This window comes from Chiloscyllium plagiosum, unplaced genomic scaffold (assembly GCF_037043375.1).
Source record: "Chiloscyllium plagiosum isolate Xiang-an unplaced genomic scaffold, Cpla_swu_hap1 HiC_scaffold_49, whole genome shotgun sequence".
Taxonomy (NCBI): domain Eukaryota; kingdom Metazoa; phylum Chordata; class Chondrichthyes; order Orectolobiformes; family Hemiscylliidae; genus Chiloscyllium; species Chiloscyllium plagiosum.
This window is the reverse complement of record NW_028270187.1, coordinates 1,332,228-1,351,043: the sequence shown is the minus strand read 5'-3', so window position 1 is coordinate 1,351,043 and position 18,816 is coordinate 1,332,228.

Here is an 18,816-nt window from a genome sequence, read left to right as displayed (position 1 = left end):
CAGACACCCACAAGATATATCAAGGAGACAGCCTACACTCTCAGTGTTTTATTTTCTTGAAAGGCGAGTGAAATATGTGGTGTTCCAGATATGATTCGATTGGCCCACTGTTGGGCTTTCAGCAAAACAGAGTTATTCTTACAAACAGGTAAATTATGAACAAATGAAGACTTGTTATAAATTTAAATTGATTGAAAGACTTAATAAGAATTATAGTTGAAACTTTATTGCTGGAACAGCACAGCAAGTCAGGCAGCATCCAGGGAACAGGAGATTCGACGTTTCGGGCACAGGCCCTTCTTCAGGAAGATTCCTGAAGAAGGGCCTGTGCCCGAAACGTCGAATCTTCTGTTCCCTAGATGCTGCCTGACCTGCTGTGCTGTTCCAGCAATAAAGTTTCAACTTGGATCTCCAGCATCTGCAGACCTCACTTTCTCCTTAATAAGAATTATACTTAAGAGTCAACACAGCAACATTCCTTAAACACACCATTGCCAAAGGCTTTCGTCAACAAAATAGCCTTTCCTCAGTTGCTATCTCCTCGACAGTCCAGGAGTGAGGAACACTGAAAAAAAAAACAATCCAGTGACGGGGAAAGAGAACTGCAGCTATCGACTGCAGTACCCAACTGAAAGCAAAACCAAAACTCGGAGTCGATGTCAGCCTGACTTCACCCGCTCCCGCTTCTTTCATCTGAGGTAATTTGAAAAAAAAAACCAAAGACTCAAGGAGCTTCAAGCTGTTTACCCACTGCTTCTGAAGCAGATATTCCGACACCAGAAACTACACCTCTCTGCAAGACAAATAGGGGAGAGCAAACCTCTCTTAAAGACACAGTCCCGTCATCACGAGACAACTACAAGACACTCTATGACTATTGCATTCTTCACATCTTCCAATCTCTCTATCGATCTGGGTTTCCTGTGACCTGGTGAATCATAATGACCGTATCATGCTGTGATGTTTATCATGTCAATAAGGATAAAAATCACGATCACTTTCTATCTCTCTCCATGCCTCTATGCCTGTCTGTTAATCTCTTACTCCCTTGGATTCGATTAAATTCTACGACTCTCCTGCGTTATCACTCCACATCTCTTCTCCGTTCCCTAAACTACCATGGCTCTCTATGAATCTCTGACTCTCCATGACACTCTATGACTATCTCTGAATCTATAACTCTCCTACTTTATCAGTCTATGATACGTCATAGCTCTCCAAACCTCTATGGTACACTGACTCATTGACATTCTCAGGCAATTATAACTCTGTGCCCTTCTCTGAATCGTAATGAGTCTTGAACTCCCTGTCAGTTCCTATGATTCGATGACACCAAGACTGTATGGTATTCCGTGACCCTATCAATTACTGTCCTTCTCTGAATCTCGGCGACTCTATGACTCTCTGAGACTCTTTATAATTCCCTATAAGTCTACATGGATCGCTCCGCCTCTTCCTCTCTCTGTGACTCGCTTTGACTTTCCACAAGTCGGTGAATTGGTGAATCTATGAATCTATAACTCTATGACTCCTTCAGAATCTCTCAAACTCACTCGTTCAATCTCTATGATGACACGACTACAAGAAACTCAGTGGAACTCTCTGACTTGTATTCTTTGTATCTTGATGATTCTCCATGAACTTATATCACTGCGCAGTGACGTAATTATACGAAATGACTCAATAAATTCCTCTACGATTCAATGATGCTCGCTGACTATAAAAAACTCTGTCACTCTCTGTGACTCACCGTCGTTGCATGAACCTCTTTGTCTTTATGACTCTATCGTTCTCACCATCTCCCCCTGTTCGCCTCTAGTACAACTCACAAACACAGCAACTGCTGGTGAACCTCAGTAGGTTTTGGCAGAATCCGTGGAGAAAGGAATGGCGTTAACGTGAGAGGTTATTCCCACAGACTTTGTTGCATGAACTGAATAGGTCTCGCAGCATCTGTGGCGAGGCAGACAGCATCAACACTTTCAAATCCAGAATGAATCTAAATGACCCTATAAAGAATACAGCGCACTGTGCTGGTCATCCTGCTGGAAGAACGACATTGGGAAACGTGAGAGACTGCAGAATATATTTATAAGGTCGTTGCCAGGACTGGAAGGGTTTGAGCTCCAAAGAGTGGCTGAACACTCTGGGACCTTTTCTTTCCCCGAGGGTCAGAAGCTGAGCGGTGACCTCATGGATGTTAGAGAGTCATAGAGTCATAGAGATGTACAGCACGGAAACAGACCCTTTGGTCCAACCCGTCCATGCCAACCAGATATCCCAACACAACTCGTCCTACCTGCCAGCATCCGCTCCAAACCCTTCTTATTCATAAACCCATCCAAATGCCTTTTAAATGTTGCAATTGTACCAGCCTTCACAGCTTATTCTTGCAACTCATTCCATACACGTACCACCCTCTGTGTGAAAAGGTTGCCCCTTAGGTCTCTTTCATATCTTTCCCCTCTCACCCTAAACCCATGCCTTCAAGTTCTGGACTCCCCGACCCCAGAAAAAAGACCTCACCTATTTACCCTATCCATGCCCCTCATCATATTGTACACCTCTATAAGGTGATGCCTCAGCCTCCGACGCTCCAGGGAAAACAGCCCCAGCCTGTTCAGCCTCCAACCCTGGCAACATCCTTGTCAATCTTTCCTGAACCCTTTCAAGTTTGACAACGTCGTTCCGATAGGAAGGAGCCCATTCTGGCACAGTGGCACAGTGGTTAGCACTGCTGCCTCACAGCGCAAGAGACCCGGGTTCAATTCCCGCCTCAGGCGACTGACTGTGTGGAGTTTGCACATTCTTCCTGTGTCTGCGTGGGTTTCCTCCGGGTGCTCCCGTTTCCTCCCACAGTCCAAAAGATGTGCAGGGTCAGGTGAATTGACCATGCTAAATTGCCCGTAGTGTTAGGTAAGGGGTAAATGTAGGGGTATGGGTGGGTTGCGCTTCGGCGGGTCGGTGTGGACTTGTTGGGCCGAAGGGCCTGTTTCCACACTGTAAGTAATCTAATCTAATCTAAGAATTGCACGCAATATTCCAACAGTGGCCTAACCAATGTCCTGTACAGCCGCAACATGACCTCCCAACTCCTGCAATGAAAGGCATGTATATTGTGAATATCCAAGGAACTTATCCGAGGGTGGTGACGTCTAAAACAGAAGGTCAGATGGGGATGTCTGTTTTGGGTGGCCATCTTGGACTGAAGTGTCTCTTTCCATAGTGTCTGACTCAATGACTCTATAACCAGAATCGAATTGTTGAATCTGTTTCTCTATCCACAGGTGCCTTGAGGTGTTTTTGCAAACACAGACTTAATATTTATTCGGAACGCGAGACAACATGGGACAAGAGCTGCTAAACAGTTAATTGTCAGCTTAGCATGGAAATCACAAGGAGCACCAGCGACAGCGAGCAATGGACAGTGAATTCTTTGAATTGTAGCTGGAGTACTCTCGTGCTCGACTGTCAAAGTGTCGCTCTTGTCTGACATTCTCCTCATCCATCTTAGTTTCAGAGATGTTGCTCCCACTGATACCATGGGACAATGCAATGAAGTCCGAGGCTCATTTCGAGAAGGAGCAATCCCCAGTGTCACAGATTCGTGGAGACAAACGTTGAACGAACTTGAAAAGACAACTCATCATCAGTCCAACTGAATTGTAGAATGGTCTCTTCCCCCCCCCCCCCCCCCCCACATCCCAGGCATCAGTTCTGTTCAGGCGTCTGGAAAGTAACAGTTCCGCTCAAGGCAAGGTTCTGGCATGTTCTGTTGAGGAATAGAGTCAAGCTACCCGTTACCTTTTGAGTTTATTCATCTCGAAACCCCAAAATTCGAGCTTCACTCACGATGACCCTGTGATGCTGACTCCATGTCTCTCGATGATTCTGTGAGGCTGTGATTGTTTATCTCCCCGTGATTCTGAATCCGTTACTGTAGGCCTGCTCTGACTTTGTAACTCTCCATGGCTCCACACTGCCTCAGGCTGCTAGTAGCCTTCTGTGGCCCCTCACGAATCTTTAACTGATAACGATCTCTATATCCTCCATGTATCTCTGATGACTCTGCACCTCTGAAGCCTTTTATCTGCGTGAATCTATGACTCAGCAATTCTGTGACTCCATCATTATCGTGCTGAAAGACTCACCAATGACTCTCAATGATTTCATGATTCGATATGACTCTATAACATGCTTTCATTTTCCATTACTCACTCCCCCTCTCCGTGATCCTATGAGGCCCTGGTAATGATTTGATGAGGACCTAGTACAGTTTTACTCTCCATGACTGCACCGCTCTCTCAGACACTCTGTGGCATTCTCTGACTCTCTATGACTTAGAGTCATTGACTCCTACACCACTGAGACAAGCCCATCAGTGCAAACTGGTCCATGCCGATTAAAATAACACCTCTTCCCTGCACTTGGCGCACACGTTTCGAAAACATTCTTATCCGTGTGTTTATCTGCATGTTCTTTAAAATGCTGTTAACGTACTGACCTTAACCACGGCCATGGCAGCTCATTCCATATGTACAGGACCCTCTGTGTGAAAACGTTGTCTCTCAGGTTCCCTTTTATTCTGATGTCCCTCTCGATCTCCATTCCCGAACCCTGGTTAAAAACAAAAAGACTGAGTGCGTTCACATTCTCCATGACCTGCATGACTTTAAGCACTTCGATAAGGTTCACCCTCAGTCTCCAATGCTTTCAAGAGAAATGCCGAAACTTGTCTAAACTCTCAATGTAGCTCAGGCCCTCAAGCTTTGGCAACAGCCTTGTATATTTCTCCTGCACTATTTCCAATTTGATATCATCCTTCCTACAGCAAGATGACTATGAAGTGAACACAATACTCCAAGTGCGGCCTCACCAACGTCCTCTATAACTGCAACATAACTTGTCAACTTCTTTACTCAATGCTCTGACTGATGAAGGACAGTATGCCCCTGTTTACCTGTCACTCCTCTTTCTGGGAACAGTGCACCTGAACTCCAAGTTCCCACTGTTCTACTACACTCCTGAAGGCCTTGCCATCCCCCACGAAACTCCCACCTTGATTTCACTTTCTGAAATCTACCACTCCCTGAGAAAAGGAAAACGAAGTGACTTCACCACAGGAAATAACATCACCAAAGGAAATGACATCACCAACCGAAAGAAACCCAAACATATAAATAGAAAGCGGGAAGTTTCAGCATTGCTTCGCCTGAGGTCCACTGAAGATGTTACCTAGTAAGGTAATGAAACATCTAGAACTGAACCTTCCAGCTCAGCGAGCAAACCTACATCCGAAACACTCTCTGATTCCCTCTGACTCTCTGTGACTCAACGTGTTTGTGACCCAATGATGCTATCATACTTTCTGATTCCAAGACTTCCCATCACTCTAAGAGTATTAAGCTCGATCACGCCCTGTACCACATTAGAATTTTCCATGATGCTCTGTCATACTGTACAACACTATCACTTTCAAAGAGTCTGCAATTTGATGACTCTCCATGATGCTACATCTCTCTTTCACTCAATGGCCAGAAAATGTTCTATTCCAGTACCTGGATGCACCTACAAGAGAAGGTGCAAAACCTGACCTTCTCTTGGCAAATAAGGCAGGGCTGGTGACTGAGGTGTCAGTGGGAGAGCACTTTGGGGCCAGCGACCATAATTCTATTAGATTTAAAGTAGTGATGGGACAGGAGCGGCTCTAAGAGTTGAAGTTCTAAATTGGAGGAAGGACAATTTTGACGGTATTATGGAAGAGCGTTCAAAGGCTGATGGGGGTCGGGGCAGATGTTCGCAGGTAGAGGATTGGCTGGAAAATAAGAGGCCTTCAGAAATGAGATAACAAGAGTGCAGAGTCAGTATATTACTGTTAGGGTGAAAGGAATGGCTGGTAGGTGTAGGATGAGAAATTGAGGGTTTGGTTAAGAATAGGAAGGGAGCATATGTCAGGTATAGATAGGATAGATTGAGTGAATCCTCCGAAGAGTATAAAGGCAGTAGGAATATACTTAAATAGAACATAGAACATTACAGCGCAGTACAGGCCCTTCGGCCCTCGATGTTGCGCCGACCTGTCATACCAATCTGAAGCCCATCTAACCTACATTATTCCGTGTACGTCCATATGCTTGTCCAATGACAACTTAAATGTACTTAAAGTTGGCGAATCTACTACCATTGCAGGCAAAACATTCCATACCCTTATTACTCTCTGAGTAAAGAAACTACCTCTGACATCTGTCCTATATCTATCACCCCTCAATTTAAAGCTATGCCTCCTCGTGCTCGCCGTCCCATACTTGGAAAAAGGCTCTCCCTGTCCACCCTATCTAACCCTCTGATTATCTTATATGTCTCTATTAAGTCACCTCTCAACCTTCTTCTCTCCAATGAAAACAGCCTCAAGTCCCTCAGCCTTTCCTCATAAGACCTTCCCTCCAAAACAGGCAACATCCTTGTAAATCTCCTCTACACCTTTTCCAAAGCTTCCACATCCTTCTTATAACGCAGTGACCAGAACTGTACACAATACTCCAAGTGCGGCCGCACCAGAGTTTTGTACAGCTGTAGCATACCCACATGGTTCCGGAACTCAATCCCTCTTTTAATAAAAGCTAAAACACTGTATGCCTTCTTAACAACCCTGTCAATCTGGGTGGCAACCTTCAAGGATCTATGTACCCGGACAGTGAGATCTCTCTGCTCATCTACACTACCAAGAATCTTACCATTAGCCTAGAACTTTGCATTCCGGTTACTCCGACCAAAGTGAATCACCTCACACTTGTCCGCATTAAACTCCATTTGCCACCTCTCAGCCCAGCTCTGCAGTTTATCTATGTCTCTCTGTAACCTACAACATCCTTTGTCACTGTCCACAACTCCACCGACCTTAGTGTCGTCTGCAAATTTACTAACCCACCCTTCTACGCCCTCATCCAAGTCGTTTATAAAAATGACGAACAGCAGTGGACCCAACACCGACCCTTGCGGTACACCACTAGTAACTGGACTCCAGGATGAACATTTCCCATCAACCACCACCCTCTGTCTTCTTTCAGCAAGTCAATTACTGATCCAAACTGCTATATCTCCCACAATCCCATTCTTCTGTATTTTGTACTGTGGGGAACCTTATCAAATGCCTTGCTGAAATCCAAATACACCACATCAACCGGTTTACTCTCATCTACCTATTTGGTCACCTTCTCAAAGAACTCAATAAAGTTTGTGAGGCACGACCTACCCTTCACAAAACCGTGCTGACTATCCCTAATCAAATTATCCTTTTCTAGATGATTATAAATCTTATCTCTTATAACCTTTTCCAACACTTTACCAACTTAAGAGGAAAATCAGGAGAGCAAAAAGGGGTCATGAGATAGCTTTGACAAATAGAGTTAAGGAGAATCCAAAGGTTTTTATAAATACATGAAGGGGGGATCCAAGATGGCGGCGACCCAGCAAGTCTGAGTCCACAGTGCTCTTCCCAAGACTTGGGTAAAGTGGGTCACCCACCCCCCCATCACACTCACCAAATCATTCATAATAGCTGTTTAATTTAATTAGTTGCTTAGTATTACATTTAAACAGTCTAATATTTAGTAAAAATGACCAAAGGGAAGGGAGCCCGCAGCTCTCAGCAAGCAGGAACCCCTCCCCCACCCTCTCCAGCAGCAGCAGAGGCGTCCACAGCCGCCCCGGGGGACTTACCTACAGTGACAAGCCTTGTGGAGATGATCTCCAAGCTGGACGCGAAGATCGACGCTTTTATCGAGGAGTCCCGAAGTCGATGGGACTCACTCTCGGCCGCGCTGCAGAAGCACGACCGAGACATGAAGGAGATCGAGCGCCGAGTCGGAGGGGCGGAGCTAAAGGCCGCGACCTCCGAAACTACAGCTCAATCGGCCGTGGATCGGGTCCGGACTCTCGAGCAGCGAGTCCGGGCCTTAGAGAATCACATTGACGACCTCGATAATCGAAGTCGTCAATAAAATATTCGTTTGCTGGGCCTTCCCGAACAGGAAGAGGAAGGCCAGCTTACAGCGTTCCTCCAGCAGTGGCTGCCACAGCTTTTAAATCAGCAAGCTGGATCAGGCCAGGTAAGGGTAGAATGGGCCTACCGGGTCGCAATACGCGGGCCCGGCTCGAACCAGCGCCCATGCCCAGTCCTGTTCCGGCTGCAGAGCTACAAGGAGAGGCAGATACTCCTAGAAGCCTCTAGAAATCTTGGAAAAGACCCCCAAGCCATGATCAATAAAGGATCCAAGATCATGTTATTCCAGGACTTTTTCCCCAGCTCTGGTCCGAAAGAGGAAGGCATTCGACGAGGCGAAGAAGCGTTTAAGGGACTTAAATATTCAGTACTCCTTACGCTACCCAGCGACGCGACGCTTTAAACATGAAGGATCCGTGTATAGCTTCGGATCGCCAGAAAAGGCTAAGGAATTCTTGGACTCTCTTAGATAAACTGTAAGACATAATGGATGTTGGTTTGCCTTTCCCCCCGCCTTGGTTTATATCCCCCCCCCCCTTTGTGTTCTTACTTTACTGATTAATATTATCATGGGGGTGGGGTGGGGAGAGGGATTTGATTTTCTCCCCCCCCCCTTGGGGTTGTTTTCTTTTATTATTTTATGTATATATGTGGGTGTGTATGTATATGTGTGCGTGTATATATATATATATATATATATATATATATGTATGTATGTATGTATACATATATAAGCTGGGGCGTTTGGTTAATGGTGGGGGGAGGTGGTTACCTTATTCAATTTTACCTCTGTCTTTAGGAGCGGGGTTGTTTCTCCCTTGTTATTTTGTATTATTATATTTAATTATTATATGTTGAGTTTGTAATTTTATAGTTATATGTTTATATATGGTATTAACATTACCAAATATATCCAGGTGTTGGTGTGGGTGGCGGTAGGGTGCTCACTGTTAACTCTAGCTTTGTATTATATCTGAATTCTCCTCATTTTATTGAGGAGCGCCCGGGTCAAGGGTGGGGCATTGGTTGGGAGAGGATATGATGGACTTTTGAAGAGGAAGTGACACCCCCTGGGAACAAGGGGGAAAGTCTCCACTTAGATACGTTTTATATTTTTTTTATTTAGAAATAGTTTTTTATTGTATTGGTGTGAGTGTATTAGAGAGGCTTTATTTTTGTAAATTTTATATGCTCTATGCTCGGGATGTTCTGGATAGGGTTCCCCCTCCCGAGGGGTCTCGGATTGGCCCAGAGGATTATGGTTGATCAGTCGGTTAAGTGGTGCACCTGGAATGTCAAGGGGAGTAATTCGCCAGTCAAAAGGAAGAAAATATTATCAAATCTTAAGAAGGAAAGTGTTGATATAGCTCTCCTACAGGAGACACACCTGTCAGATAAAGAACACTTGAAATTACGACAGGGCGGATTTGATCAGGCCTTTTTTTCTTCTTTTAGCCTCAAAAAGCAGGGGAGTTGTTATTCTTGTTCGGAAGAATTTCCCTTTCAAAATCCTAAAGCAGATAAAAGACGAACCTGGACGATATATTTTGATTAAAGCTCTCATAAATGGAGAGGAATATGGGATTTTAAATTTGTACTGCCCCCCCCCCCCCCGTGGCACACCCCTTTAAATTTATAACGGAAGCCTTTTCAAAATTGATGGCTTTTGGTGCCCGTCATACAATTATAGGGGGAGACTTTAATTGTATTATGGATCCGGAAATAGATAGGATTCCCAAGAGTACTGCAGGAGTATCTCCCAGATCTAGACAATTGGTGAATCTGAACAAAGAATTAGGATTAGTAGATGAATGGAAATGTCTTCATCCACAGGGCAGAGATTTTTCTTTCTATTCCAATCCACATAAATGTCATACCAGAATTGATATGTTTCTTGCCCCCTCGATTTTTTAAAATTCTATATCATCCTGTAAAATAGGTAGTATAGCAATTTCCGATCACGCTGCTGTATATATGGAAACTAAGGCGAGGAACAATGGGACATCCCCTCGGTATTGGCGTATGTACCCCTTCCTAATGAAAGATAGTAAATTTGTAAAGTACTTCTCTCAAGAATTTAAAACATTTTTAGAAATTAATTCAGGTACAGCTAGCAACCCATCAATGATGTGGGAGACCATCAAAGCTTACACGCGAGGTTTGATCATCTCATACTCAACGACCCAGAAGAAATTGAAGGGAGAACTACAGCGTCTGCTCCAAGCTCACTTAAAAGCAGCTGAAACAGCATACACTGATAGACCTTCTATTATTAAATTGCAAAGGATTACGGCTCTTAAGACAGCTCTAAACACTACGCTTACTCAAATGGCTAAGAGGGAAATATTATTTGCAAAACAAAGGTTATATGAATATAGCGACAAACCGGGTAGATACTTAGCATTTCTTGCAAAGAAAAAAAAGGCCCCTCAGATTATTACGTCGATAAAGGAAAGTACAGGTATTCTGACTCATGATCATAAAAAGATTAATGCGATCTTTAGAGAATTTTATTCTCAGTTATATAAATCGCAGGATTGTGAAGATAGGACGAGGAGGATGCAGTCATTTTTTAAAAATTTGACCTTTCCGGGCCTAACTCCGGAACAGGTATCGGTCCTAAATGCTCCTCTAACAGTCCAAGAAATACTTGATGCAATTAGGCAACTTCAGAGTGGTAAGGCACCGGGCCCAGATGGTTTCCAAGCAGAATTCTATAAAGAATTTACAGGAATATTGGCTGGTCCACTTATGGACATGTATAACTATGCATATAGTCAGGGCTGTCTCCCGCCTTCGCTGAAAGAGGCAAATATCTCTCTTATCCTTAAAAAAAGGAAAGGATCCAGAAGATTGCGCATCATACAGACCAATATCCTTGCTAAATGTAGATTTTAAAATCCTTTCTAAAAGGAGACTAGAAAGGGTACTGCCACATATTATAAAGGAGGATCAGATGGGGTTTATTAAGGGCCGTAGATCATCCAATAATATTAGAAGGGTTTTGAATATGATTCAAGCCTGCCATCAGGGAAAGATACCAGGAGTGGTAGTTTCATTAGACGGGGAAAAGGCATTTGATAGGGTTGAATGGTCATCTTTGTTTTACACATTGGAGAGGTTTGGCGTTGGACAAGTGTTTACCAAATGGGTCTCAACATTGTACAGTGATCCCAAAGCAGTTGTGGTTACCAATGGATTAGGTTCGGATAGCTTCAGTGTGGGTAGGGGCTGCCGTCAGGGATGTCCCCTCTCGCCATTATTATTTACGCTAATAATTGAACCACTAGCAGAAGCTATACGGGCTGATCCTAATATAACGGCCCCAAGGATTGGTACAGGTAAACATAAAATTACCCTTTAAGCAGATGATGTTCTTCTATTCCTCAGTAATCCTCTGATGTCCGTACCTCGCCTAATCCAAGTTATTAATACATTTAGCGCATTCTCAGGCTATAAAATTAATTTTTCAAAATCGGAGGCTATGCCAATGGGCGGCCTTGCTATGACACCCCACTTAGTGGATGGATCTCTTTTTCCCTTTCGTTGGTCCCTGGAGGGCTTCTTATATTTCGGCATTTTTATTACCCCAGTATTTGGTCAGTTATACAAGGCTAATTTTGTGCATTTACTGGAAAGGATAAGGCAGGACCTCCAGCGATGGGGAGACCTACCAATTTCCTGGTTGGGTAGAATAGCACTAATCAAAATGAATGTCCTGCCCCGTCCCCAAATCATAGAACATAGAACATAGAACATAGAAGAATACAGCGCAGTACAGGCCCTTCGGCCCTCGATGTTGCGCCGATCCAAGCCCACCTAACCTACACTAGCCCACTATCCTCCATATGCCTATCCAATGCCCGCTTAAATGCCCATAATGAGGGAGAGTCCACCACTGCTACTGGCAGGGCATTCCATGAACTCACGACTCGCTGAGTAAAGAACCTACCCCTAACATCTGTCCTATACCTACCCCCCCCCCCCTTAATTTAAAGCTATGCCCCCTTGTAATAGCTGACTCCATACGTGGAAAAAGATTCTCACTGTCGACCCTATCTAAACCCCTAATCATCTTATACACCTCTATCAAGTCACCCCTAAACCTTCTTTTCTCCAATGAAAACAACCCCAAGTGCCTCAGCCTTTCCTCATACGATCTTTCTACCATACCAGGCAACATCCTGGTAAACCTCCTCTGCACCCGTTCCAGTGCCTCCACATCCTTCCTATAGTATGGCGACCAAAACTGCACACAATACTCCAGATGTGGCCGCACCAGAGTCTTATACAACTGCAACATGACCTCAGGACTCCGGAACTCAATTCCTCTACCAATAAAAGCCAGTATGCCATATGCCTTCTTCACCGCACTATTTACCTGGGTGGCAACTTTCAAAGATTTGTGTACATGGACACCAAGATCCCTCTGCTCATCCACACTACCAAGTATCCATCCATTAGCCCAGTACCCCATCTTTTAATTACTCTTACCAAAGTGAATCACCTCACACTTAACTACATTGAACTCCATTTGCCACCTTTCTGCCCAGTTCTGCAGCTTATCTATATCCCGCTGTAACCTGCCACATCCTTCCTCACTGTCTACAACTCCTCCGACTTTCGTATCATCTGCAAACTTACTCACCCAACCTTCTAAGCCCTCCTCCAGGTCATTTATAAAAATGAAAACAGCAATGGTCCCAAAACAGATCCTTGCGGAACACCATTAGTGACGGCACTCCAAGATAAACCTTTGCCATCAACTACTACCCTCTGTCTTCTTCCAGCCAGCCAACTCCTAATCCAAACCTCCAACTCACCCTCAATGCCATACCTCCGTATTTTTTGCAGTAGTCTACCATGGGGAACCTTATCAAACGCCTTACTAAAATCCATATACACCACATCTACTGCTTTCCCCTCGTCCACCTCCTTAGTCACCTTCTCAAAGAATTCAATAAGGTTTGTGAGGCACGACCTGCCCTTCACAAAACCATGCTGACTATCCTTGATCACATTATTCCTATCCAGATGTTCATAAATCCTATCCCTTACAATTCTCTCTAAGATTTTGCCCACAACAGAAGTGAGACTCACCGGCCTATAGTTACTAGGGTTATCCCTACTCCCCTTCTTGAACAAGGGAACCACATTTGCTAGCCTCCAGTCTACTGGCACTATTCCTGTAGACAACGAGGACATAAAAATCAAGGCCAATGGCTCTGCAATCTCCTCCCTTGCTTCCCAGAGAATCCTAGGATAAATGCCATCAGGCCCAGGGGACGCATCTATTTTCATCTATTTTATCCTATGAGAATGCTTCCGGTGATGCTGCTGAGGACGGCTTTACGTAAATTATATGGCTGGCTGGGTTCCTTTATCTGGAATCATAGGCGGCCCCTCATTAAGCTGAAGAAGCCACAGCTTCCACAGGCAAGGGGTGGATTGGACTTCCCAGACTTTAGGAAATATCAGTTAAGTTCCCTATTAAGTTACATAGCTGATTGGGTCTTGTCTGTTCCACAATCAATCTGGTTGGACATCGAGGCCTCTCAAGTAAAATACCCACTTATTAACCTTTTATTTTCAGACAAGAGGAAAATCATTACAGATCACTGTAAAAACCCTAAACACAATTAGGGCTTGGAATATAATGCGGCAAAATGAGGGTAACTCACATAAAACATCCCCCTATGCACCGATAGTGGGAGCATGGGGATTCGAACCGGGGTTTACAGATGCCACTTTTAAACTCTGGAGATCCAGGGGTATCTCATGTCTAGGAGACCTATTTAAAGATGGAGTCCTGATGTCTTTTGAACAGCTGCGTCAGAAATTCGGATTACCTAATGGAGACCTCTTTCGATACTTCCAAATTCGAGATTATATACGGAAGAAGACTACGTTATTAGATAGTCTTTATAAATCAGATAGAGAATGTAGTGTCCTACGACCAGTGGGGGTATCTTCCGTCAGTAATATTTATCATTTACTACATGATGAAGTATCGGGAGATATGGATAATCTGCTTAAAACATGGGATCAGGATTTGGGACTAGAAATCTCTATAGAAACGTGGAATGATATTTGGGAAAACGCTAGAAGAATTACTATCTGTAACAGAACCCAGGCTATCCAGCTGAAGATACTTCATAGGGCCCATATAGCACCGGATCGACTGGCAAAATTTAAGGCAGGAGCATCTCCAATGTGTCCCAAATGCAAAATAGAGGTGGGCACTCTTGTACATTGCCTATGGACCTGTCATAAGATCCGTAGATATTGGACTAAAGTAGCAAGTACCCTGACAGAAATTTTAGGAACGGGACATTAAAGTGGACCCTATATCTCTCCTTTTGGGCTTTTCGAACTTTCCCTCCCTGGACACGTACGGGAAGAGACTATTTTCTATTCTTTCTTTCTGTGCAAGGAAAAATATTTTGGTGAACTGGGCGGCGGAGGGCCCCCCTGGACTTTCAAATTGGCACAGATTAATTATGGAATGTATTCCCCTTGACTTCCTTACAAATATGGTGCACCGAAAGACCGAATTATTTTATAAAATATGGCAGCCCTTCTTGAATTACATAAATACAGATATCTCGGCTATCCTAACAAGGGCTTTTATTTCATTGAGATTACAAACCTGGCTGGGCCGGGGCCCCTTAGGAGAGGAATCCCGCACGAATACGGGTTTTATTACATCTGATGTTAACACATTCCGAGCATGTAAGAGACTCAAATATACACTCTGGTTAGTTATAAGTTAGATTAGTAGATAGTTGAGTTTTGTTTTTTTTTCTTTTTCGTTTTTTTTTCTTTCTTCTTTTGTTAAATTTTGGCTATTGTATATTTGATTTAATTGTATATCAATGTTTATATTTGAGAGTTTTGTTTATTTTTTGTAAACTTGTAAAAATGTTAAATTTCTAATAAAAATATCTATATAAAAAAAGTAAATAAATACATGAAGGACAAAAGGGTAACTAGGGACAGAATAAGATCCCTCAAAGATCAGCAAGGTGGCCTTTGTGTGGAGCCACAGAAGATGGGGGAGATACTAAACGAGTATCTTGCATTAGTATTTACTGTGGAAAAGGACACGGAAGATATAGAATGTAGGGAAATAGAGACATCTTGAAAAATGTCCATATTCCAGAGGAGGAAGTGCTGGATGTCTGCAAATGCATAAAAGGGGATAAATCACCACGATCTGATCAGGTATACCCTAGAACTCTGTGGGAAGCTAGGGAAGTGATTGCTGGGCTCCTTGCTGAGATATTTGTATCATCAATAGTCACAGATGAGGTGCCAGAAGACTGGAGGTTGGCTAATGCAGTACCACTATTTAAAGAAGTTAGTAAGGACAAGCCAGGGAACTATAGACCAGCGAGCCTGGCATCAGTGGTGGGCATGTTGTTGGAGGGAATCCTGAGGGACAGGATGTACATGTATTTGGAAAGGCAAGGACTGATTAGAGATAATCAGCATGGCGTTGTGGTTGGGAAATCATGTCTCACGAACTTGATTTGAGTTTTTTGATGACGTAACAAAGAAGATTTATGAGGACAGAGCGGTAGATGTAAATTATATGGACTTAAGTGAGGTGTTCAACAGATTCCCCACGGAAGACTGGTTACCAAGGTTGAATCTCATGGAATAAAGAGAGAAGTAACCATTTGGACACAGAACTGGCTCAAAGGTAGAAGACAGAGGGTGATGATGGTGGTGGTGGTGGAGGGGTATTTTTCAGCCTGTGACCAGTGGAGTGCCACCAGGATCAGTACTGAGTCCATTACTTTTCATCATTTATATAAATGATTTGGATGTGAACATAGGAGGTGTAGTTAGTACATTTGCAGATGACCCCAAAATTGGAAGTGTAAAGGACAGCGAAGAGGGTTACCTCAGATTACAACAGGATCTGGACCAGATGGGCCAATGGGCTGAGGAGTGGCAGATGGAGTTTCATTCAGATAAATGTGAGGGGTGACATTTTGGGGAAGCAAATCAGAGCAGGACTTATACATTTAATGATAAGGTCCGAGGGAGTGTTGCTGAACAAAGAGACCTTGGAGTGCAGGTTCATAGCTCCTTGAAAGTAAAGTTGCAGGTAGATAGGATAGTGAAGAAGGCATTTGGTCAGCTTTCTTTTATTAGTCAGAGTATTGAGTACAGGAGTTGGGAGGTCGTGTTGCGACTGTACAGGACATTGGTTAGGCCACCTTTGGAAAATTGCGTGCAATTCTGGAATCCTTCCTCTCAGAAGGATGTTGTGAAACTTGAAAGGGTTCAGAAAAGATTTACAATAATGTTGCCAGGGTTAGAGGGTTTGAGCTAAAGACAGAGGCTGAATGGTTTGGGGCTGTTTTCCCTGGAGCCTCAGAGGCTGTGAGGTGACCTCATAGAGTTTTATAAAATCATGAGGGGCATGGATTGGATAAATAGAAAACGTCTTTTCCCTGTGGTGGGGGAGTCCAGAACTAGAGGGCATAGGTTTACAGTGAGAGGGGAAAGATATAAAAGGGAAATAAGGGTCACCTTTTTCACACAGAGGGTGGTACATGTCTGGAAAGAGCTGCCAGAGGAAGTGATGGAGGCTGGTACAAAAGCATCATTTAAAAGGCATCTGGATGGGGATATGAACAGTCAGGACTCAGGGGGCTATGGGCGGGGTGCTGGAAGATGGGACTGGAGTAGGTTGGGATATCTGATGAGCATGGGTGAGTTCGACCGAAGACTCTGTTTCGGTGCTGGACATCTCAATGACTCTATGAACACAATATATCTCTGTAAGATGTGTCATGGTAACTCAATAGTTACGGACTCGGTGGTATTCCCAGTCTTGGGTGACAGTGAGGAGTTTGCACATTCACCAAAGGCCTGCTTTGCTTTCTGCTGCGTCCTTCAGTTTCTTCCGACAGTCCAAAGATGTGCAGGTTCAGTGGATCGGCCGTGTTAAGTCGCCCTAATATTGTCCAGCGATGTGCAGGCTTAACTGGATGAGCTTTGTTAATGACAGGGTTCTGGAGATAAGGTGGCTTGCTGTGTTAGTGCAAACTCCGTGGGCCAACAGCTGCATTCAGCACTGTAGGACTTTTCTGACTTCCAATTTATCAACCAGCTGTCAACTCAGATGTTTCCCTCACAATGTAGCTGACAGCTTTCAATTCTGGCTGTAATTCAATGTTTCTGCTTCTCTGTAGGTAAGTGATCATTTGGGTTTCTCTGTCTGAAGTTAACCATTTCTGATTCTCTGCCTGGCAGTAACCATTTCTGTTTCTCTGTCCAAGGATGACCATCTCGGATTCTCTGCCTGTAAGTAACCATATGTGTTCCTCTGTCTGAGGAAGACCATTTCTGATTCGATGTCTGTAAGCAACTGTTTCTGTCCCTCTGCCTGAGAATGACCATTTCTGTCCCTCTGCCTGAGGATGACCATTTCTGGCCCTCTGCCTGAGGATGAGCATTTCTGATCCTCTGCCTGAGGATGACCATTTCTGATCCTCTGTCTGAGGATGACCATTTCTGATCCTCTGTCTGAGGATGACCATTTCTGATTCTCTGCCTGAGGATGACCATTTCCGATCCTCTGTCTGAGGATGACCATTTCTGATCCTCTGTCTGAGGATGACCATTTCTGATTCTCTGCCTGAGGATGACCATTTCTGTCCCTCTGCCTGAGGATGACCATTTCTGGCCCTCTGTCTGAGGATGATCATTTCTGATTCTCTGCCTGAGGATGACCATTTCTGTCCCTCTGAGAATGATGATTTCTGATTCTCTGTCTGAGGATGACCATTTCTGTCCCTCTGAGAATGACCATTTCTGTCCCTCTGTCTGAGGATGACCATTTCTGGCCCTCTGCCTGAGGATGACCATTTCTGGCCCTCTGCCTGAGGATGACCATTTCTGGCCCTCTGCCTGAGGATGAGCATTTCTGATCCTCTGTCTGAGGATGACCATTTCTGATCCTCTGCCTGAGGATGACCATTTCTGATCCTCTGTCTGAGGATGACCATTTCTGATCCTCTGTCTGAGGATGACCATTTCTGATTCTCTGCCTGAGGATGACCATTTCTGATCCTCTGTCTGAGGATGACCATTTCTGATTCTCTGCCTGAGGATGACCATTTCTGTCCCTCTGCCTGAGGATGACCATTTCTGGCCCTCTGTCTGAGGATGATCATTTCTGATTCTCTGCCTGAGGATGACCATTTCTGATTCTATGTCTGAGGATGACCATTTCTGTCCCTCTGAGAATGACCATTTCTGTCCCTCTGTCTGAGGATGACCATTTCTGGCCCTCTGCCTGAGGATGACCATTTCTGGTCCTCTGCCTGAGGATGACCATTTCTGTCCCTCTGCCTGAGGATGGCCATTTCTGATTCTCTGCCTGAGGATGACCATTTCTGTCCCTCTGAGAATGACTATTTCTGATTCTCTGTCTGAGGATGACCATTTCTGTCCCTCTGCCTGAGGATGACCATTTCTGATCCTCTGCCTGAGGATGACCATTTCTGGCCCTCTGCCTGAGGATGACCATTTCTGTCCCTCTGAGAATGACCATTTCTGATTCTCTGTCTGAGGATGACCATTTCTGATCCTCTGCCTGAGGATGACCATTTCTGGTCCTCTGCCTGAGGATGACCATTTCTGATTCTCTGTCTGAGGATGACCATTTCTGATTCTCCGCCTGAGGATGACCATTTCTGGCCCTCTGCCTGAGGATGACCATTTCTGTCCCTCTGTCTGAGGATGACCATTTCTGTTTCTCTGCCTGAGAATGACCATTTCTGGCCCTCTGTCTG